Genomic DNA, 25,131 nt, shown 5'->3' on the forward strand with positions numbered 1-25,131 from the left:
CTGATAATGTGGAACTTTTCCAGTCACAGCAACAATTTGACAGAGAAGTAGGGCATCGTGAAAATCAATAGAGTTCATCTATACCACTGTTATTGTTGCTTTTTACTACTTCCAATAGTTATGTTGACTGGAGATGCTTTATATTTTCAGAGCAGTGATCTTTTGTCTCGGAAAAGCAACAACAATGGCCCTGAACATGGAAGTCTGTCTGCATCAGTCTGGGCTTGTCAAACATCCCGAGTTATGTTTTCAATATGGCTACCGCTGAGTGTATAATACGATGTTATGAAAGTTGAGAGTGAAAAACATTCTTAGCACTTCAGTTGCTTCATGTATTGTTAAACCAGTTACACACAAATTGCCGAGAAAACTGAACAACTACTCATTATTTTCTTTCGGTGTTTGAATGTGTAAAAGCTAGCAAAATATATTGCTTATTGCTAATGTGTAATTACACATGAATAAATTGCTAATTTTTCTTTTCTCAATTTACAGTACAAACCAGGGGTAAAGCTTCAGGGGGGGGGCTGGGAGGGCGGTGGGCCTAGAGGAGGCCTGGATGGGAGGCAGAATATGACTTCAGGGATCCAACCCTTTATCAAGTCTGATGAGAGCTGGAGAAAGCAGGCAGGATTATATAATAAGGTGCCCCAGTAGATTATATAGTAGCTTGCCCCAGTCATTGTTGACTCACGGTTGCTAAAAACTTTACAAGACCGATTAATTTTAGTGACGTAGTGGGTGTAAAATATTGAATAAAATGTTGTGCTACATGACTGGCTTTATTTTCATTCTTACATTTAACTTTATGACACACAAAATTACAAGTGGATCGTCCATATTGTCTCCAAGTGTATTCTGGGTAAAGCTTGTCACCAGCCGTGTACCAACGTCATCATCAGTCACTTGGCAACAGATGGCAAACTAGCTAGAGCATTTTTACAGACTAAGTTAACATGAGTGGAAAACCATGGAAAAACTGGACGCATATTTTGTTCCTCGTCTTGGAGATGAACCGGACTTTTTTGTTGGCAGCGATTCAGACCTGCCAAAACTGCCAGTCCAGCGAAGGAGCTGGACAACTTACAGGAAGCAATTCACAACTGTAGTTAACTGTAGACTGAAGTAGCACTGGAAGAGCATCTTCCAGATCGTCCAGATTGTGTGAACGGTGGTCCGCACCGAGTTACAAACATCCGGAGGTGCACGTGATGCTGCGACACGCTGAGCATACGGCGCGTGCCTCTCTGTACCCGCTTCAAAGCGCGCTGCTACGTGCTCGGTTCAAAGAGTCAACCAGTCTTCAGGCTCTGAGTTGAAATTGATAAAGTGTTAAAATGATCCGATCGCTATCCTCGGTTCTGAACTAATTTGAATTTGTATTGTTTCATCATTAGTGACCAGTAGCCTGATGTTTCTGTTGTTCTCTTGGTTTGTTGTACTTCATGTCAGATGGATTTCAGAATGACATAGTCACTCTCTGTGGTGGTGAAACTTGTAAGCTCTGCTGTTGAGGGGCATGTCTATGTTGTAAAGTTAAATTATCAGGAGCTTTATTATTTGGGTATAAAGGGCCGGGTCATTAGCCCCACCCCCCCGGCCTGACTTGTTCTGCTAGTGGTACAAACACTGTAAACACATGTCATTCACTGAGCTCTAACTTACAAGACAAACTGAATGCATTAAGAGTCAACCTTTTTCATCCCCAATACCTCAATCATGTTAGGCCGTAAATGATTTTGCTTCGCAGCAACTGAAAATTTAAACACTTTACAAACCACCCTAAAATTTTCAACTTTGACATCTGTTGTCACTTCTAAAACACTAAAACACTGTAGCTTACCCCTGATCTTAATTATCATGTCTCATCAGACTTACAAGTAGACACTTATGTATAAGGTGTGTAATTTGTTGTTGGTTGTTTTCTTGTTAATTTTTCCTCTAAGTCAATGATATTTGATTTGTTCTCATGAATTACTGTATATGCATCCAAGCTGCCCTTTATGTTTTTCAGTTTGGGCATCCTAGCCATGTCCCATTTGTAAATGAGAAGTTGTTCTCACATTTTTTCTTCTTCTTAAACGGCCTCTAGATGCACAGACACACAAACCATTCATAAATAATCAAATTTGCCGAAACTAGAAGGCTACAAGCGATAAAAATAAAGAGGCAGTTAGAACCATAAAAACCAGTTCTTTTTCTGTAATCACACTTTTACAGTCATTTTAGCTTAGGCATTTTTTGCTCTGTTCACCACTGCACCTATATATAGTAGTACATACCTGAAATGTTCATTTCAACCCACAAGAAAACAGGACCATTCCTGCAAATGGTGGTTCAGTGACAGAAGAAACTTAATTTGGAGGAGCCACCAAAAACTTGGTTCTTTGCTTGCTTCTTTAACTGCCAACAGAAAAGCCCAGAGGGTAAATCCTCACCTCATGTTGTGCTTTGGGTGTGACAGGCCTTATTGTAAGGACTACTGAGAGCACATCAGATATAATTTTCCATGACATCAAGATCTTTTCATCCTTCACTGCTTCTAAAACTAGCACAGAAAAAATGTCACACAATTAATGTGCTCTCAGCAGATTTAAAAGTCTCACAGAATTACTAAAATTAAATTAGTTTTTGAAGCTTCATATTGTTTCAGCTGCATAACTGCATGATCTCCCTGGTTCTGTAATACAGGAGCAGCCAGCTTTCAGTATTTGTTCTGACAATGACTGATGATGCGTGGCATTAAGGCGCTAACTGGGCTCTACCTCTGCTTTGAAGGACACATTTCACCCAAACTCCCTAAAGATTTTCTCCCCTCTCTTTTTTTTAAGCATGTGAACAAAGACAGATGTCAAAAAAAAAATTTCATCACATTTTGATAAAAACACTAATTCTTATCATAAATGAAAAGTTATGTTCCAAAATGCAAGAACCTACTGTGTAAGCGCATATTGTGTGTGGAGGAGTTCTGATTATTTTTTTTAGCAGCATCCACCCAAGCTATGTTTTTATGTCTGAGCAGGTTTGTGGGCACACTAATGGACGGTGCGAGTAGGCACGAACCAAACAGGATCTGTCACAGCTAATAATGCCAAAACATCAACCTTACACGTTCAGTGCCAATTCTAGTTTTGACACAGTGTGTGCCGCAATTCCATGTTATGCAGATTTATGTGCTGCCAGAATGCTTGCAGATGTAAACACTCTGCTTTTATCTCAGGTGAACATTATTTAGAAAGGACAAAGGATGATGTGACCCAGAGCAACATTAACATGAGAAAGCAGTCCTTTTAGCGGTTCTCGGTTCAGACCCTGAGTAATGATTGCGTCATCCACTAGTTTGTTTACAGTCATTTTGTTCGGTCTTATTCATCAACCAATAAACGACTAAGAACAGATATCATTCTCAGCCCCACAGACATTTTTACACCGACAGGCTGTTAACTAGACTGCTTTATTTATTTGGAGTAAATTCTTGCTTTTATGTTTATATCATTGTGATGCCCTTGTCTGTCATAGGTGCTATATGACTCAATTTTACTTACATACCTATTGATTTTAGATCTATATTGCGCCATTGTTTTTTTATAAACGTACATCGATAAACATAAATGATCAATTTAAACTAGAATGAAGTTAATTGAAAACATAATGTCACCACAGAACACCTACACCAACAAAATCTTACAAAATACCCCAAATTACAGCAATGATCCCAGCAGTCTCTCTTAGCCAGACAGCACCCAGCATGTATTAATACCTCACAAAGGACACAGCTCATATTCCCATTGTTGAGGCTCAGACTTGTACCACTGCATCCTCATGCTTCCTGACAACAGTATAAAAATCTCCTAAAAATTTATCCCTGTGTGTTTTAATATAAATCCTTCTTGTTTTCTATGGCAAGCAGCTAAAATCATCCCCCTTCCTGTCTTGACCACAGGAATTCATTATACTAATTGTTTAACAAGTGTCAAAATTTGTACTCTAAGATAAAGTGGTGAAACTTTGCCTTTGAACAAAATACAATTAATCTCATCCCTCCAACAGTCCCAGGTGGGGCCAAGTGAACCTCCTCTTTCATGCACCGTCTCTGAGGGGTCAAACTGACTCAACTTGGACTTTTACAATTTTTTTATTTTATGTTTATCTTTTTTTGTGGTTCAGGAACTGTAAGTGTACTGAAAAATGACCAGCCTGTCCTGCCACCTGGTCAGTGCACCTCCAAATGTTTGCAACTGAAAGCAAATTGCGTTCCATCTTTCAATAAAAATGAACTATTTAGAAGGTATTTTTGCAGGTCGGGTCTGCCTGTATTTATATCATCCCTCTATGATGGCTAATTTTCATATAATAGTGCACAAAGGTATGTGTCAAGCACACTGCTTGCACGGATCTTGAGGTTTCCAGGCAAACCTCTTCAATCTCGACTATAATCCAGCCTTTATTAGTGCATAGGAACAGATTTGCATCAGAGGTTTTTAGACGGTCTTAGCTTCTCCATAGGTTATACGAGGAGGACACTAAATGAAGAATCCAGGAGTTATCTGGTGCACAAGCTTTTCACAAAACCTCCCTTCAAGCATCCTAAACTATCCATTTAAAGACTTTCAATAAACATTTGCAAGTTAAGTTCAGGGCAGCACTATGCTTTGAAAGAAGCTGAACGACAGAGGGATGTGAGGGTTAATGCAGTATGCACAAACACCCCGTAACAGCTACATAGAGATAATGACTACCTAAGACATAGCAAGGTTAATATGTGAGACACACACACAAAACACAGCACATCATTTTCAATTTATTTCTTGTGCCAACCGGCCTCCCTCCCTTTTCCTATTTTTTCTCACTTTTCTCCCCGCTCTCTCTGGCTCCCTGTATTCCTCATCTCTTCTCCCAATTTTCATGGCTTCAGGTAACAGACACGATTGTATTGATTAACAGAGGCCTGCTGTCTGACATAACATTCCCTACAAAGTCACTCTCCTGCATATTCCCTTTCCTTCCTCTTTCTGTGTTTTCCGCTCTGTCTTCATCTGACTCTTCTCTCACTGTGTCACACTCTGCCAATTCTTTGACCCTGATCAGTCTTTTCGACAGAAAAGAAGGCAGGAAAAAAACGGAAACAAGAGGGTAAAGGGGTGGGTGAAGCTGGAACAAAAACTGACTGGAGGAATGAAAGATGGGGACAAGAGGGAGTCGTGGACTGAATAGAAATGAAAAGTACTGTAAATACAGGCGGTGTGAGTTAAGATGGACTGATTGAGCGGAGGCAAAAAAAGAGGGAAAATGGAGCTGTAGGTGGTATAAAATATGGTCGGGGATCAAGAGGAAAGAAAATATTGATTGGTGGGATGTGCATACGTGTTTGGCCAAAAAGAAAAAAAGTATCAAGCCGCCTGCTTTGAGTGACAGGACCCAGGAGGAGTGTGGGGGCGTGTTTGTGTGTGTGTGACAATAGGGGAAAGAAAAAAAGGAAGGTTGAATATGGGACAGCGGAAAGATACGAGTAGGAAGAACGTATGGGGGTGTGTGGAAAGATTGGGAGATAAAGACTTCTTACTGGAAAAGAATGAATAAAATAATAAACAAAAGAAGAAAAACAACAAAGGCTTTGGTGTTTCTTCACTCCTTTCTTCTTCCACCATAAGAAAGATGTTGCATCAAAAAACAAAAAAAAGACAGTTAAAAAAATAAATAAGGGAGCCAGAGATAAAGCCGCTGCAGAAATATGGCTCGTTTGGTGGAGATGTTTTCTGCTGAAACAAGCTCTGAGCCATTAGCTGTTAGGCCTGTCAGTGCTTCTCTCTCATGAGATGTTTACACTGCACTCCTCAACCAGTGGGAGCTATTCTATAAAAGTTAGTCCTTCTGGAAGTGTCAGCATTGCAGTACTTTATACCTACTTCTCCTGCAGTGTGCCTCATACCTGCTATCACAGAGGGCTCTCACTGTGTCACATCTCACTGAACAAAGTGCAAATAGATTACAGTTAAATACTCATCGAAATATGTGCTACTATAATGCTCACTGTCTGTGAAGTTCTGCAAAGCAAATAAAACAAAAGCATGGAATAGGAGCCCTTACACATAGAGGGGAAAAAGAAGGGCGGGGGTAAGAGAATAATGTTTTATTGGAGTTGCAACCATAAATGAATTCTTTGTTGAAATGCAAATGTGCTCATTTTAGTGTTTTTCTCTCCCTCTGACTCTAAAAATGATTCTCTCCAGTGCAGAAAGCCTCTTCTGAGCTGTAAAATATATTGTGAGAAGGGCAGCCTTGGGAAAAGCTAAAGGGAAGTCTTACTTGAAATCCATTAATCAAAAGGTGCATGGATTTCCCTATTAAAGCAATAGAAGTGGAGAATTTAATGCTGTAGAAAAGACAGTACTTCATGAGGATCGGCGATTTGGAAAATTATTCATACCTCCCAACCTTTTCTACGTTTCACTTTACAACTACAAGCTTCCCCACATTATATTGGGGTTTTATCTAATAGAACTAGGGAAAGTAAGATTTAATTGTTAAAGGGAAGGAAAAGGATAAGAATTTTTTATTTTCTTTCCAAATAAAAAGCAGCCAAATTGCATGGACGATATCAAACTCCAACCATGGTTATTGTGTTGCTGGAAACGAGCCTCTGTCTCGTTCTCAAGTCTTTCGGAGCCAACAGGTCTGCTTTCAGGATTGTCCTATATTTAGCCTCATCCATCTTCTCATTAACTCTGAACATTTTCCAGGCACCTGTTAAAAAAACATCATCCCCCAGCATGATGCTGCCATCACTATGTGGCACAGTGATTACTGTTTCCAACTTCTAAGGCAATTGTACAGTTTTACTTTAATTTTTTGTTTGGAAAATATAATTCATTTTTTACTTTACACTTAGGCAACAATTTGTTTTCCCTTTATCACATACAGGGTATGAATCCAATATCTCACTTGGAGAATACCTTATCACCTGATTATCAATAGTTTACATTCATGCTTTTCTTGAAAGTTGGAAGGTGTCTAAATAAATATGTTGACTTTTTAAATTACTCAGTTATTTTAACAGGCATCTTGCCCATCTGGAATTTATTTTTAATGTGCCAATTTAGTTTTCATTTTATTAAATCAGGAAAGTAGCATTTAAAGCACTTCTGAATCCAGAGAACATGCTTGTGACTGTTATAAGGACTAAAATTATCTTTAATAATATTTACTTAAAAACCGAAGAGCTGAAATATTCTTAGTCTGGGACAGACAACTAATCAAGAAGATGAGAGAGAAACAGCCACACAGGCAGACTCCTCACTGCCTGACTGAGCAGCCAGCCAGCACTTGACAATCATCATGCATCTTATCATCTTCCCGATTTACGCCGCATAATATGCTCACTTTGATTACAAATGATTACATATAGAAAGTAATGACCAGAGTGTGTGCAGCTAACTCAAACGCTCTGCCACTAGCCTGAGAAATAATAAAACAAGTTAGCAGCTTTGGCGATAGGAAGATGAGCTAGAATCATCTGCATGTAAATAAATCAATTAAATCATCAATCAGTTAATCAATCAATTTAATCATCAATTAAAGCAATGCAGTAAAAGGTTTTGCTCTGGAATGTTTATCAAGGGACGTTTGGAAATGAAACATTTAAATTTATTGCAGAAGAAATTACATGCAAATAAAAACATGTATCTGCATATTTTTGCAATTGTTTACACTACAGCTCGGTCCAAATCATACTTATAACCATGCAACTAAAAAAAACTACAACAGACTGCAGTCATTGTTGATAAGTGTTCAAGAAGGGGACTGAGGCTGTGGAAAATTGTGCTATAATACGGTGGAGGTCATCAAATTTTAAGATACATCTTTTTGTGCAAGTATGCTTACTGTGAGCACACAAGCACAGATCAACAAACTGAAATAAACACAGATGGAGCAGAGATTAGAAGGCTGCTGTAAATACAGAGGCAAAGAAAAGGCTCATCAGGTGAAAGCTTTCTCATACAGCCAAATTTAGAAATCTCTTATACTGTCAGCTTTCCACAGTTATTGGTATAATTTATGATAATTGTAAAAAGCAAGCGAGATGGTTTACTGAATGGCCATATACACTGCCAGTTGTTACGTTAACATTAGGGAAAAAGTGAGCATACATTGGTGTTTTCTCCCTCTTGACCCTGAAGCATTTGGTTATACATGCACAGCCTTTATTAGTTCATAACAAACCTGGTTCTGTGTAGAAATTTAATTCCCCCTCTTGTAAAAGCTTAAGTTAACATAGCTTCACTTTTTGCAAAGCCAAAGTCAATTTCACCAGTTACAAGGCCATACTACTGCCAGACCTACAAAATTACAGAAATAGAAATCTATGTGACAACACAAAAATCAACATATCATGCCCTGATTTAAAGTCCTTCAAAAACAGATTAGGAAATAAAAGTCCTTGACATCTATCAGCTTAGAAAGGGATAAAGTCAGTGTTCATTATTCCAAAACAGGAAACAGCCCAGCAAAAATGGCATATATGGGAGAGGACTAGGGCAAAAATCACAGTTGGCCAAAAATAACACAAAGTCTTACATTTGCAGGAAAACATATTGATTTTCCCCAAGACATCTTGGAAAATATGGCAAAAATGAAACTTGTGTTAATGTGTATATTCTGTTACCTCTGCTGTAAGGTTGAGAAACAGAAGTGTTTTTCCTACCAAACGTGTGATTATCTGAAGATTCTTTGCTGCTTCAGGAACTGGGTAACATTAGTGTAGTTGTTGAGGAGAAGTCAAACTCTGAAGGTTGAGCATGTTTGGGTTATGTAGCAGTCCAACACTCACATGTCATCTGTGAATGGTTGAAAAAAGGAAGGTTTGATGTGGCCTAGTCAAAATCTGGACTTATATCAAATAAAGATGATGCATACTCTTACAGCAATATTGTTTGTGTCTTGCAATTTTATGATATAAATGACAATTTAGCATCTTTCTTTTCTTCTGATACAGTAACATCATCAGCCTGAGCTCCAGCTAATCCAGGCTCCAGGATTTTTGGGTTAGATTGTAAATTAGAGACATAATACATTCGCCACCATCAGTGCCAGTGCTATGAAATGTACACGTTTCACAAAAGCCATAGTAATGACTTGAGGTCCTACCTAAACTTATGTAGTGCTATGCAAACATTCTGTCTGTGCTGATAAAAATTCCCTCCCTCAGGTTTCACCTACTTTCAGATAAATTAATTTTCTTTTACATTTATATAGAGAACTAAGCTTTCAGCCTCAGAGGGTCAGATGATTATTAGGTATCGAAAAACAAAATGGTAACATCATTGCAAAGAGTACGTTCTGGTGTCTCAATGAAAACTTTTCATCTTTCATCCAAATGCACATGCTTATATAAACCTTAATAAATTACAAACAAACATCTCTAAACACATGAGTATCAAGATCAGAATCAGTGTGACAGCAGTGTTAGAAACAGAAGGGAAATTATGTGTGAAATGCACTTTAGAGGTACCACACGACTAGCAAGATGACGGAATAAACAGCTGGATTTAACTCTAGGAGAGTCGAAGGTTGTACTTGTGTGCACTAATTACACTGTCAAAGACCCGCATCAAAGCTGACTGGGTCTCAAAAATCAATCCTGTCAACCTGCAAGGTAGCGCTAACCTGTGGGGGTTTGTGTTTCGGAATAAATATCTTCCAAAGACTTAGCAGCCTTTTAGATACAAGTACATTTTTTTTTAACAATATTTACATGTATCAGCTTTTTATTTTTCAGTTCACCAGAAAAAGCTCTACAGTTGCTTCTCTTCTGAACTGATTTTCTTTTCATCTGTGACAAGTTTCTCGGTTCTGGTCCACATTACCGCCGCATCCCATTTTTGCCATAAATTGAGCCTCATTTAGCGCTTCTGGACTAAAGTGTATTTTCCTTATGTGCAGCTCCATGTACTTGGGGTGAAAACAACCACAAAGCAGAAAGCACAATGAAGCACAGCAAGGAGAAGGTTATTGTAGATAATGATTGTGGTAGCTCATCATATAACAGCAGACAAAATCTTTCCAAAAAGAAGTTTCTCCGGCTCCAAGCAGCTTGAATCTGTCAGATCTGTGTGGCAGAGGGGTTTTTTTCATCCACAAACTATATAGCTAAGCATTTTTCTTTTCTGCTGAAGAAAATGAAACAAAAAGGCTTTTTTCTGCTATAATTCCTGCCTGTTGCATGAACAAAAGCTGTGCAACTTCCTGAGCAGCAGGTGGGAATGAGAGGATAAAGAGACTGAGCCATGCAAGATTACAGTTCGGGAACACTGAACACAATTGAAGTTACATCGAGACCAATTTAACGCTCAAAGGGTTGTGTTCCACGCGATAAATGTCTAATTATGTAAAATAAAAATAGAGATTTGGTTTTAGGAGTTAAATGTCAAAGAGGCAGTTGTGCAGATATTATAAATGAGAAACTGTAATGTAAATTTTAAAGGTCTTGCTCAGCAGGACTGATTAACTTTTTTGTGGAAAATAAAACAACAGAAAAATATAATAAACAACGTAAGTTTAATGTTAGCTGTTAGAGAAACATTTAGATGTGCTTCTGATTGTTATTCCTTCTTTCATAACACAGTAGATTAAGGCTACTGCAATAAAATTTTAATCTTTCAATATTTTTAAGTATTAAGTACTGATACACATTTTTTAATACACTTTGTTATATAAAATTCTCAAACTCCAGAAATTGAGAGTTTATTGGACAGACCAACATAGAGTCATGTATTCTGAATTTGAAAAAGAAAATCGGTTCTCGTCTTTTTACAGATAAAACGGGAAAAATGTGTTCTGTCTGAGTCAAGACATTTTATAATCAACATTCCATGCAATTACATCTGCAAATCATTTGGGGTATTTTTCTTGCAGGGTTTTCCTGCATTTAGCTCCTTCAATTTACCAATCAAATCTGACCAGCTTCTCTGTCTTTGCTGAAGAGCAGAATTCACACATCTGCCACATCCAACTGTTACGTTAAACTTCTCCAAAACTTTTTTCTTGGAATGTGTTTTTCTTGGTCTTTATGATGCAGTCTGAGGCCTTCACAAAAGAAGCTCCATTTACACTGGCATTGCGTTACACACTTGTGAACACCGTTTTCTTATCAGGTGACACTGGAAGGCAATTGGTTGCACTAGATTTTATGTAGGGGTATAAGAGCAAATGGCAGTTTAAATATATTTATATTTGTGATTTGATCAAATGAAAAAAAAGTGCAAGTTATTAATATTCTTTTGTAATGCTGTAAGAATCATTATTAGAGGCGGCGTCAGCAGGTTGACCATGTTCTTTCTGAACTGAGACTTGATTTAACACATACATCACATGTTATTGACCATAACACAGTGTTCCTGCTGTAATTACCCCAGTACTAGTCTGAGAGAAGGTAATGACGTTTTACTCATGTAAACAAGTCACTTGTCAACATGTTAAACACGATTCTGTGTGGAACACAACGGCGGACTTACAGAGCTTTATCAACCAATATCCACAAGCTCTGCACCATTGGCTCCGATATGTGTTGAGAGAACAACCCTGGGTTTTAAATCAGCTGCTTTTCTCCCTCTGACTTAAAAAAGAAAAAATAAAAGGAAAAACTTGGAGACCCTTTGGTTCAAAAGCATAAAATAAGGAAGCTCCATGTAGCAGTTGGTCGATTTCTAAACTCTTGACTCATCAGAATACATCTCCAAATAATGGCATGTTTAGACGTACAGTGTGACAATGAATATACAACAGTTATTACTCGGAATTTATTTCACTTAGAGACTGTGCGCAGAGCTTAATATGGACACGAAGCCTCATCAGTTATGGTCTCCTCATATGGGTTATATTTACGCTAAGCTGTTCAGTTTTCTCCAACAATCCAACAAATATGTCTATCAGATTAATTGGAGGTTTTAAAGACCTGTTTTGTGTTAAACTAACGCCGTGTCTGGCTTATAACCAGCCTCTCGGTCATTAAGCCCTGGAGAAAGGCACTAGATTCACAAATGTCATAGCAAATTTCTCATTGTTGTGTTGAATGTATAATAGAAGTTAGTTCTCCTTCCAAAGCAAGTACTGAAAAATTACGTTTAAAAAAAATTATAATGTCCATCATGTCATAGAAGTGGGTTTCTGAAAGAAACTGTTATTTGTCCTTAATATTTATGGTTTCATTGTTATTTCCCAATTTCATGCTTCTAGTGATGCTCTAAAATAGGATTAACAATTAGTTTCAATTCCATTATTTTCAGCTTTCAACAAGCAAATGTGGTTCCAAATACAAAGATGCAAAACACAAGCTGCCTGTTGGAACCACAGATTTGTTTTCAGAGGTCCCAGTGTAGAACCAGAGCCACCATTGTTAATTGTTCAGAGCTAAAACTGCATGTAGGTACCAGTTACAGGGAGCTATGTTTCTGAATTTTTCTCTTAACATATAGCTTGAAGCGTAAATCATATCGCTCGATTTTGTTATGATTTTTATAAACTGTAAATGGCCTGCTTCATATTACATTCAGTCATTCACACACACATTCACACACTGATGGTGGCAAGATACTGGATAGTAGCCATAGCTGCCCTGGGGCAGTCTGACAGAGGGAGGCAAAGTTATAAAGACTTTTCTAGTTCTTGTTAAAAGAACAGCAAAAAACACATCAGTTGAACTGAATGCTAATGCATAATTATCTATGGTATATATGTTTGTAGAAGTAGGTTAAAGTATTAACATTTTATACTGACCTGCTGTGTTTGTTAAAGAGGAGCTATCATGCAAAATAAACATTTTCGAGCTTTATACTATGTAATAATATTTCTTCATTAAAACCATACCCAGAGTGTTACTTTGATTCTTTCATGCATGTTTGAGGGTCTGTGGCAGCCGCTCAGACGTGACTTAGAGCCTGCTCCTGAAATGCGTCGCCTATTTCCACAAACTTTGTTTTGGAGCTGCAGTCTCCAGCTGAGCTCCCCAACCCCACGCCGCTCCTCCAGACTAGCAGCTGCAGCACTTAGCAAATACCAGGTGGAACTGTGCATCTGGTGAGCTTGTCATATAATCTACATATCAATGTAACACTCCTAAGAACAATGTTAAAGGCTAAATGAAGAAAAAATGTTCTGTTGACTTGATGAAGGTGCAGTTTTGGAAAGAGCAAAAGAGACAAAGGCACAATTTCAAGGTTTTAAATTGTTAAAAAAAATTTAAGTCATGTTTGACATATACAGAAATTTTATAACATAAGGTAACTTAATTAGTTACTTAATTGTGCTGCAAAATGGCACTATGTGCCTGGAAAATAAATATCTCTGCCCTTTTAAATATAATCCCCATATAATCATTCCATAAAATCATCTTAATTGTTTGACTTTATTTGCTGCATTTAAATCCTGCTTATTACATCCATCAAGTAATACTAAATGTAAACTATTTACTGTCTTGTTAGTAAAATTATGTATTTAGGTACAATAAAAATGCATTTACAGCATTGTAGTGCTTAGCCAGCCATGAGGCTGATGTTGAGAAACAAAACAAACATGGCGCTCTCACAGGAATTTCATTGTATAAATCAATGACAGAAAAACTCTTAATATTGTACCCACTGGTATAAACTGGTGTATTTCACTAAGCAATGACAAGCAAGTTAAATCACAGTAAACTATATTGGCTTAAAATAGACAGACTTACAATTGATGGTAAATTTATACATTTTTCTTGAAACATAAAACTAAAAGGAGGATTAGCAATCATCTGTTTAACGTTCTTGTGCTTAATGTTTCATTGGTTTCTTTAATATCTTGTTATTCAACAAAATATTTTTCTACGATTGATATTTGCTGTCTTGAACACACAAACAGCGCTGTGATGCAGACTTTTCTGTCTCGTGAAAACATTTATTAAAAGGCTGAGTGTAGCTCCTGATGAAGAAACCAAAGTTGTTTGATTTGCATTCTATTATTTTGTACGTCTACCTTTTATTTAACAGTGTTTGTCATGAAAGAACCAGAGGAATAATGTTTGGCCATGCATTTTCAAAGGAGAATCTTGTTTGCTACACAGCTTGGCAGTAGTGGAGCCATTACATGTTCTGTCAAACTCAAGAGAATGCTATCTTCTTGTCCAAGAGCTGCTGGGTACAATCAGATTTAGCCCAGCAGAGCTTCACTTATTTTCTTACACAATGCTTAGGGAAAAGATTACTCTCATACAATATTTGTCAGCTTTGCTGGCATATGCAAAACTATCTGCAGATCTGTTTTGTTTGTTGTACTGGAAAAATAATTACTATCTAGTGTCTCCTCCCACAAATTACTTCTTCTTCTGAGAAATGCTGTCCAACATAGAGACTGATGCTGATGTTCCCAGATCACTTGTTTTAATTGGGGAATAATTATAAGAGTTACAATGTTAAAAATCTGAATATAGATGGTCTCTGCAGGGTCTTTGGGGGAATCCAGCACACCCTCCAAACCGTGTGAAAGCTCCACCACTGTTTTGAACAACACATTTCCTTGAACAGTTTGTGGTGGGTTATTATTGTGGTGGCAGCAGTGTCAGCTGCCATGATATGTGGCTTGCACACATCGTCATGTATTGTTCATCAGACAATTTGAAGCAGAGCTGGCCTTGTGCCAAGGCTACAACCTCATCACATCCACACGCGGCTGCCAGTGCTTTAACTAATTCATTGTAAGGCTTTTGCAGACATTGCATATGCGCTGCGTCCTGGTTCTACTCTGCCTGCTAGGACAAGGATCTCAAAAAGCAACAAACAATCCGCAATCTTCACGTTAAGTAGTGCTATAAAGAGAACCTTTTCACTAAGAGCGTAGCTTACCTGTGGTTAGAACTACACATACCTCCGAAAGCTTTCCTGACATAGCAAACAGAATCACAGTTTGAAAAATCAAGTTGTCTTTGACAATATTTCAGCTTTTCTGAGCTGAAATATTTCAGCAAAAACACATCAAATATGAAAGGGACAATACTTTTTAACATAAATCTACATGAAATAGAAATATTCAAACACTCTTCCATTCAAAAACTTTACTTTTTTCCATGTGAAACTGCAAATTCAGCTCCTATCTGATGGCTGTGAAGGAAACGTTTGGCATTTCAAGTTTGTTTGGGGAGGAGCTGCAGTCCCACGCTAAATGTGTCATTCAGATATTCAAACAAAAACCTACATCTCTGCTTTTCTATTGCGCTTTGTTTGCAGACATCCAATTATGTTCAGTCATCGTCAGGAATAAGTCATGCAAATGACACGTAAATAAACACGCTCTCTTTTTGTTGTTCAGTTGGTTAATGTGAATGTTCTTCCTCTCCTTTCTTCCAGCACTTGAAAAAATAAACTGTCCTCGCTTCGAGCTCTGAAACACTAAAGCCAATGTTATTACAAGAACCACCAAAGAGACCCAAAACCTGCAGGTATAGCCACTAAGGACAAAATGAAATTGATTCTTGCTGGCAGTGTGATGTTAGGAAAAACAATCAGATCACCACTACCTGCTTTGCTGTACATGCTTGAGCATAACGAGGACATGAGGTGACTGAGAAGGAGCAAATCCCAAAAGGATAAAATAAATAAATAAATAAAATGGGTAGAAATCAGTTGCTGGCATCCACGGTTGTCTGCATCCCCTTTACACCGAGCTCCAGTGGAAGCAGAGCGATAGCGTTTTGCATCGTCTCTGCTGATGAAACGCGTACGGGGAGAGGGGCTTGTGCGGTTTGGAGTGTGTGCAGTTGCAGAGGTGCAGTGTTCAGCGTTGTGTTTAGCCTCTGTCCAAGCTCTGCTGGTTCATTCCATGCTGTCATGCAGAGTAATGGACCTGTTCCGTGCTGCCTGTGGCACGAGCAGCACTGAATCAGCCTGGGCAGCTTCACACAACAACACAAAATCACTGAAAAATGATGCATTTTAATATATAGTCCACTAAAACCATTAGAAGGAATTACAGCACCATGCCACAGAGCCTCTAACATCATAGACTGAACTTCTCCCTTTTTATTTGCCCATGTTTATGACTACAGCAAGCATGACAATACATTTTTTTTTGTGTGTGCGTGTGTGTGACTACACTAAAAGGTAAGATGAAGTGCCAGCACAGCGCGGTCCTCGACACACACAGATGAGTGAATGGCTGCAAGTGTGTGACATGGGGAGTAAGACGACAGTGTATGGGAGTGAGGAACGAATAGAAGAGTGCAGCTGGAGCTCAATGCTCCTTGTGTTAATTGGCCCATACTTCAATCACAGCCACTGGAGTGTGTCCTCTCTGACGGAACAGATCCTCTTTCTCCCTTTCCCAAGCTTTCTCCCTCTCCGTCATGCTACACTTGTTCATCCACTTTTCCTGCATACACACACACACAGAGACGCACGCGTGGACACCCCTGCGGGCACACTCTCTCACTCTCCTAAGTTCGATTTGTGTATTTTTCCCCATCGTTCATTCATTCATTCATACAGACACTGCATCACCTCGCTCTGCAGCATCTCAGCCTAACACCTCGTCCCGTGTTTTCCTCCTTGCTCTTCTTCATTCACTTCTTCCACACAAGTCCTATGCCTCTTTCACTCCCGACTCCCTCCCATCCCTCCTTCCCTCCCCAACTTGCTTCCCCTCTTTCATTTCTCCCTCCCTATCGCGCTCCTTCTCCCTCTTTGATCCCTGTTGAGTAGAAGAGCCACCAGGCAGGCGAGTGGCTCTTGTTCCCATTGTGCATAGTGTGCAAAGTGATCGGCAAGCAGCACAGCGTGCAGCAGGCAGTTCAGGGCTCTGTGTGCTTCTGCTGCATGGCTGTAAATACCAGTAGTAAAGCTTGCCGCCGCAGCAAGCACCGCTTCCCCCGGACTTGATGGCCGAGGCCATCATAAGCCATTTAAATGACAAATGATGGAGCCATCTATCAAAGCAAGTGGCAATCAAACCAAGCGGGGAAAGGAAATGCACAATATTTTCAAATTACACATGGCACAGGCTAAAAATCAGATTAGAGCCTGATGGTTTTGCGGGGGAAATTTTTATCTCTAGATCATATATATTGAGTATGTGGAAGACAAACTGTGGCTCTCAAATTTAAGAGTACTTCATTTTATAAATACATTTTTTAAAAAAATAAGAAATCATAGAGATTATGGTTTTTACATTATTGACACACACACACACAAACACACACACACACCCCTCATTTCTGGTCGTAAACATGCAGTAAAAGGGTGGCATTGATTTGTGTTGAGACAGAACAGGACTTCAGCCAGCTGTAGTAGTGATGACACCTGACAGTACACCCCAACAGGAAATGTGTCACACACACACTTAATTTCATCTCATGATATCTTTGGTTTCACAATGTCGTCCTAATATTTGAAAACTCGCCTGTGTGCGTGTGGTACTCTGAGTTTGACTGGTGATGTACGAATGACCTGGTAAGGTTATAGATGTGTTTTTTTAGGTACTCTACAATGTATGACCAATTAACGTTTTTATGCAAGAGGTTTTGCTTTGTGGTCTTAACACCAACCTCAACATTTCTTCTTCCTATTTTTTAACAACTGCTTTTATCCGACTCATTTACCTTAACTAATTGGAAATGTTTCTCATCCCATTTTCATTACATACTTTCTCCATATTCCTCTTTACAACCATTCTTCATCCCACACCTCACTTTTTCATCCTTTTTATGGCTCCCTCTCATCATCCCATTCATATTCTCGATTGGTACAACTGCTCTGGGTCTCTTTCCTTTGTCTTATGCTTCATTCTGACCAATTTTCATCCCCTCTTCATCCCTCTCTTTCCCATCATCCATTTTCATCCAACTCTTTTCCCTGATCTTTTCGCTGACCCTCTTCATTCCTCTCCTTTATCTCATCCCTCTTGATAATGTCTTTTTATCCCACCTATGTCCTTTAAGACTCTTTATGACCTCTCATCACACCTTTATTTCTTCTGATGCCTTCTCTAACATAGAAATGATCGTCATCCCACTCAACCTGCTCATCTGATTTTGCAACTCTTTTTTTATCCCACTCTTCCCTCTTATCCCTCTTTTGACCCCTTTTATCCAACTTATACTCCTAATTTTTGACAACCCTCCCTCATCTTCTCTCTCTTTCTTCATATTCCTCTCTAAATCCTTTAATATTCCATCCATTCCTCTCTTCTTTATCTTCTTCATTTATTGTAAGGTTGTTCTGTATTCTATCTGTTTAAAAGTCTTAAGAACATGTAATTTGTGATGCCCAAAGTTGCTTCAACAACAGTAAGTTAATTTACTACATAATTCCACCTTATGTAACATCCATTTAATTTATTTGTGTTTCCAGTGTTCTAAGATTGGGAGTTCTTGAGTCGGTAAAAATTTTTGTTCACCGAGTCAGGACTCTTACTCGGAAGAACACTTAATCTTGTCTCCTTTTTGATTAAATCCCGCAAAGCAAAATTGTTGTACGAGCGCTTTCCTTACAAGCTTGGAAGACACACTTGGCGTTATTGTTTGTATTTGCATTGTTCCTGGAAAAAAGTCAAAAGCACAAAGTTGTTTCTAAGACGTAGTCTCCAGTTGTCTTTTTTTTATGTTTTGCAAACCTTTTGCAGGAACAAAATGAAACAGTCACTGTGACATCTCACTTTGGTGTGTCTTCACAGCAAACCAGTATTTTATTCTGGCATTTAAAGCCCCTTTTACTTCCATGTGGCCATATGAAATGCCTCCCACTCTGCATGTTCAGGGTTTCTTTTTTTTCTGGTTTACTGTATTCTGATAAAAGACAATGCCAATTAATTAGGCTTCACTTTTTTTATGTAGAGATGATTACGCACATTTCTCTCTCTGCTTTTTGGATTGATGGGAATTAATTGAAGCAAAACACTGGATTATAATGTGTTTTTTTTTCTCTCAAAAACTTATCACCGTGTCACTGAGAGTCTTTCTAGCATGCCAGACATAAAAACATTGAGATACCCCTTACTGATTATTTTTACTTAAATATTTGACATTATCCATAACTCATCTTTCTAACTCTCGGCACCCAGCACAGACTATAATTACCCAAGTGGAGATGAGAGTGTTTAATTTTGCACCATTATAATTCTGCACTGTCCAGTAATTGCAGTAATGCTCAAGAATGAACTCGTCTGATGCGTTTAGAAAAATTACCCATTAAACACGAAACCCGACTAGTTGTTTCCGTCTGCTTTGATCTGCAGCTCAGGCCTCTTGAATTATTTTATATGTACAGCTGTGTGCATGCATTGTCCTCCAAGCCTCTATCACTCATTTAATCCTCGGGACATCGGTAGCGTGCACACACACAGACCGCATGAATAAAATCAATTTGTGTATGAATGATGCACAGGAATATTTCCCTGCTGCTTCTATTTTATCTTCACTCTCCCTTCCCTCACACACCCATTCGACAAATGGTTTACTACCTTCATGAATGTTCGCACATAAATATCAGTAAGGTCAAGCTTTCATGTGGAAAGGTCGCAGTCTGGGAATCATGCAGCAGGGATTGATATAACAGAGTACATGTTTTTATTTCAGTCAGCCAAACGGGCCTGTACTAATTTGACATGAGTGAATGAAAACAGCTTTGTAAGGAGGCTTTACAGTTTTCATGCACGCTGCCAATTCTAGAATAAATGCTGCTATGAAGCCAGCCAAGGAGCAAGAATATTTAATTTTCTCACTTTGACACCTGACATACTGTACAGTAGAGACTGCCGCACTCCTCCCAGGCCGTCTACTATGCCGACGGAAAATTGCACCAAATTATCTGTTAAACGTATCTTATTTTCTGTAGTCCCCCCACCCCAATGCTTTGTTGAAATTTTCTCACAATGCACAGCCTGAGGGATTATGTTATTAGGTTTATTTTTTAGATGGAATAAATTCCTGCTCAACCTTTTACAGGCATCCAAAAACTCTTAAGGATTTTGGTATGAGGGGAAACAGCCTCAGTATCGACTCACTACCAATGCGGCCAAGTCATATAGGAAAGGGCCACGCTTTTCATTCTCATAACATACAGTGCAAGCATGAATCAAATGCTTGGCTGATTTAACAAGCTCTGAGATTGAACACAGAAACAAATTAGATGAAAATGTCTCAGCAGATCTGATGAGCCAGAGGAAGTACATCTCAAAGTAATAAGAATTTATTGGAATCATATTAAAGTACTGGGGAAAAAAAAAATCCTCCCCTTTCTGTGCTGGCCCTGTAGCTGCAAAGTTACTGCTGTTTCTGTGCTCTGTTTGCATCACAGCTTCCATTAATTCCCTCATTGATTGGCCAGACACTGGGATCACCTAGCCAGATCTAAATCAGTCACTAATTAAAAGAGTGAGATGAAAAGCAGCCGACGGTGCAGCCCTTCAGGACCTATAAGGTGAAACATTCTGTAACAACTCAAAACGAAGCTGCTTAAGACTCTCCCAGCAAGCTCTGCATAGTAATGATTTGCAATCTTATTCTGAGGATAAACAGATTAAACTGGTGGAAAACCTCAGCTGAGAACTATTATGTCTTTGTGCAGCCAGGTGTGCTCACAAACAAGTTGGCATTTAAGTATAGAGGAGGCTGAGTAAAAGACCTTCATTTACACAGATAAAATTAACTCACTTTTTAATTGACACATTTTAGAGGAAGAAAAGCTCAGTTGTAACAATAGAGTGGGGTTTCTAAGCTGCATTCACAGCACATCTGGCCCAGCCCCCGCTCATAATCAAAGGTGCTAGTGACACTTCTGTCAGCCTGTCCTATAAACACTGGTAGATAACTTTGGCACAGTGTACTTCCAAGCTGACAGGATCCTAACAGGAGGAGAGGATACTGAGGACCCAGACCAGTGAAGGATTTTATTTTTTTATTTTTTTCAGATAATTGTCAAGCACATGAGATGGTGAGGGGTTGGTGAAGGGAGGGATGTCAGCTCCCCTCTGAATAATCCTCACATCACCAAATCAATTAGCTCCTTAATCTTATGATGTTTTTTTCAAAGCAATGAATATTAAATGTCCGCTTTCTTCTTCCTTTACTTTTTATAACTTGACACACTGAGCTGCAGCATCGCATCAGACAGTCACTGGGCAGCAAGTGACAGCCACAACTTTTTACGCTGATACCGTGCAGAACTTAAATCATGGAAAGCAGGGAAAGAAATGGCTCATGCCAGGAGATACGAGATATTTTTGACAGCTATGATTTCACTTTTTTAGAGGAAACAACAGCGCAAATAGCAGCACTGCTGCTGACAGTTACGTCAAATTAATAACCCGTACAAACAAGCCATTCAGGTTATTAAAAGCAAACCTTTCACTGTTTGTCGGCGTCTAATTTGTCTGTTTACTAAATCAATAAATGATAAATGATCAGGTCTAATGTGATTCATCTGGTCGGCATTAGTAGTTAACTAAGACATGAATGATGACTCAACATTACCAAGCTGCTGAAATTAAACAAAAGGCCAACATCACACTTGAGGATGAAAAGTGATTGCTCACACCCAGTATGCTCTGATGAAAAAAAAAAAAAAACTCTTGAAGAGGCATTTATAATCACGGAGCATTTACAACTTTTGTCACATTAACACCACAAATGTGGTGTAAAGTATGTAGCCTCACTGCTCAGTTCATTATCTGGAAATTGAGGGAGTCTGGCACAACAACAACAAAAAAACATCAAGACATGTCCATGAAGAAAAACTGACAGGCTGAGTAAGGACAACATTAATCAGAGAAGAAGTAAAAAGGCCCACAGTAATGCTAAAGCAGCTGCACATATAAAGAGGTCAGGTAAAGGAATCTGTCATTTCACAAATCTGTTTTCATGCACAAATAAGTAAAAGCCACTGTTGAAAGAAGATCATTAAATGTCCCAACTTCTAAGTATTATAGGGAACATAGGAAACATTTATTTAAGTTTATTTAATAAACTTAGCATAGCATAGCATGGGCCTGAATAAAGCAACAGTCCCATGTCTGTATCATAGTGCAAATAGCATAAGCTAATTTACAGCAGCACTTGTCCTTAGATGGGATATTATAAATAGTATATTTAAGATACTACTAAGTGAAGGAAGATGCTCTGGTGGTTAGTTCACCAAAATAACTGGTTGCAAGTTTAGACTTGCAACCAGAAGTAAGATGAATGGTTTAAATCAAAGCATATTCATATATTAGAATGGCCCAGTCAAAGTCTAGTTGTAAAGCCAATAAAAGTCTAGTTGTAAAGCCAATACGGCAATGGGGGGAAATTAATGTTCACAGACACTATGCATTTGTATAAATGAGCTTGATTTGTTTTACAATCAAAAATGGGCAAAATGTTCAGGGTCTGTTCAGGGTGAAAAATATGTTCTTTTTCTTTCAGTTCAGAATTATGCACTATTTTGTGATGTGCTATAAAACCTCAATGAAATACACTGATGTTTGTGATTGTTATGTGCCAAAATGGAAGAAAAAAAAAATTGAGTGGTGTGAATACTTTTGTGAAGCACAGTACGCTGGCAGAGCAGTAAACAGATGACTTATTATTTGGATGAAGATGAGACGGAACATTCTGTGCCAGCAACTGTTTTCCATGTTATTTGCTATCACTGCTCAGTGCAAAATATGTGAATGAGTGTTTCTGTTTCCCAAAGTGAGTACCAAGAGCTTACTCATATAACAAAAACCATGTGATGGCTATCTCTGACTAGATTACGTAACAACCAGCCTGATGAGTGTGATCAGCCCCAGATTAAGGTCAGGATCATTTCTTGGCTCATTTGGATAGATTAATATGAACAGTAATGACACAATTTTCATGCAAATATTTCAAGTAACTAATTAATGCTTCAGTGTGAAAAAAGAAGTAGCTCAAATAAAAAAATCTTAAACAACTCAATCACAACCAGCATAGGAGCCTATTGTGCTCTTCGGTGTCAGAAAGGCTGTCAGTAATTACAGAGCTACTTTTAGCATCTGATTCACACACAAGAGTCAAGCACAACAAACAAGCCCAGCAACATCTATCTTTATCAGACTGTTTCTCATCTCTGTGCCCCTGCCCGCCGCTCTCCCTTCTTCCCAAAAAATGAAACTATCATTCACACTGTAGAGAACATCCTGTGCAAGTTTCATGCACCTGTTTTGCATCTGTACCAGCTGCTTACTTGTGTGTGTGTTTTTTTTTTTTGAAAGACTTTTACAATCAAATTTGAAAGATACGTAATGCAAAGCTTCTTCTACTCTTTTTAAGAGGGTGTCATTCTACACAGAACCTAAGGGACTTTAACAGTGCCTTACAAAAATATCCATACTTTATAAATTTTGTCATATTATAACCAAAAACATAGTTGTAGATGGAGATTTTTACATGATTGGTCAACGCAAATAGTGATACTTAAGAAGTGGAAGGGAAAAAATAAAATTTTGAAAAGTGTGGTATTCATTTGCATTAAGGCCCTTTAGCCAGCAATTTGCAGAAACACCTTCTGCTGCAATTATAGCTTTAGAAACTATTACTTGTGGTGAATCTCCACTCTAGTCTGAAGTAAAGTGATAGCTGGACCTCCGAGTACACGCTGACCAACTTCACTGCAAAAACACAATATCTTACTAAGTATCTTTGGCCTAGTTTCTATTGCAAATATCTTTGTATTCTTGAAATAAGACAAAACTAACAAATTTTCAGTAGATATTAACCTGTTTTAAGTAAATTATGTCATCATTTTTTTAAGTACTAGTTCTACTGACAGATTATTTAACTCATAAGACATTTTCTCCCATGTTATAAGTGAAATAGTCTGCCAGTGGACCTAGTAATTTTCATCAAATTGCTGACTGTAAGCAAGCTCCAATATCTTGCTGAAACGTTTCTCGTGAATTAGTTTTGTCTCATTTCAAGTGTGCTAAGATATTTGCACTAAAAACTACTGTTCCTTGTTCCTGCTGAAGAAAAGCATGCCCCAAGGCATGATGCTGCCAATACCACATTTCAGAAAAGATCTGGTATGTTAAGGGTGTTAATTTTGCATTTTGCATTCATGTCTAAATCGCTATAATGTTTGCTGTGTCCTCTTGGCTTATGGTAATCTCACGTGTCGCGTCACTTTTCTACAGAGGTCAGATTTGTGTCAACACTCTCTTACCTGACATTTGGTTCTCTACAGCTTTTCCAGAGGGCCTCAAACCTTTTGGATGCTTTTGTTTCCTAATGGTTTCCTTGCCTGGCTTACAAACAGCCATGTCTTGATGGGGTTTCAAGTTGTGCCTAACTCTTTCAGATGATAAACTGAATAGTGCTCAGTAAGATGTTAAAAGCTTGAAAGATTGTTTTAAAGGTTAACTCTGCTTTAAATTTCTCCATAACTGTCTCCCCGAACCTATTTGCTGTGTTATTTGGTTTTCTTGATGCCGTTTGTTCATTAATTCAATTCAGTCCATCTATTTAATGCCAATAAACAACTAATATCATCTCAAAGCACGTTGCAAAAAATAATTTCAGTTCAATTATACATACATTCCTATTGATCCTAGTTATAAAACAGTACAGTATGCTCAATTAGTTATTCAAAGTAGTTGAAAAAGTTTCTATTTAAGGAAACCCAGCAGGTTACATCATTTATACAGCAAAACAACTACAAAGAGATGTATAGTGTTTACTAGTGACTTCTGAAGACAAATGACTGCACCAGTCTTTATTTAGAAGAATCAGAGTAAATGAGGGTAAATGTGAAACATGCAGGTCCGTTGTTAGCCATGGTGGTGCCCTAAACACAAATCCTTTGTGGTGGACCAGCATGCAGAGTACAAAGTAATGCATCGGCTCGACATTCTCAACCTCAAGCCCTCACTGCTTTACCCTGCACAGACAATGGGGGCAGACGGCGGCTGCCATCGGTAAAAGCATGTTAGAAGTGGGGAAGGGTGGGTTTATGTTCTTACTTTTTTCAATTTTCATTGTCAGATACTGTGCTATTTTACAATAAGTCTCCAAACGTACATACCATGCGTATTCATATCATACATCATCCTTACATACCAATACTTCTTATTTTGCATATTATACTACATAGATAATCCGTCGCTTGCCTGGCAAGTAAA

General features: G+C 38.4%; 1 protein-coding gene across 2 annotated transcripts in view; it reads right to left on the reverse strand.

The window, feature by feature from the left end:
• The window catches only part of grin2db (glutamate receptor, ionotropic, N-methyl D-aspartate 2D, b), an 86,617-nt gene that overhangs the window by 52,469 nt on the left and 9,017 nt on the right, over positions 1 to 25,131 (reverse strand). The gene's annotated exons all lie outside the window — the stretch shown is intronic.

Source organism: Xiphophorus couchianus, chromosome 3 (assembly GCF_001444195.1).
Source record: "Xiphophorus couchianus chromosome 3, X_couchianus-1.0, whole genome shotgun sequence".
Classification (NCBI taxonomy): Eukaryota; Metazoa; Chordata; class Actinopteri; order Cyprinodontiformes; family Poeciliidae; genus Xiphophorus; species Xiphophorus couchianus.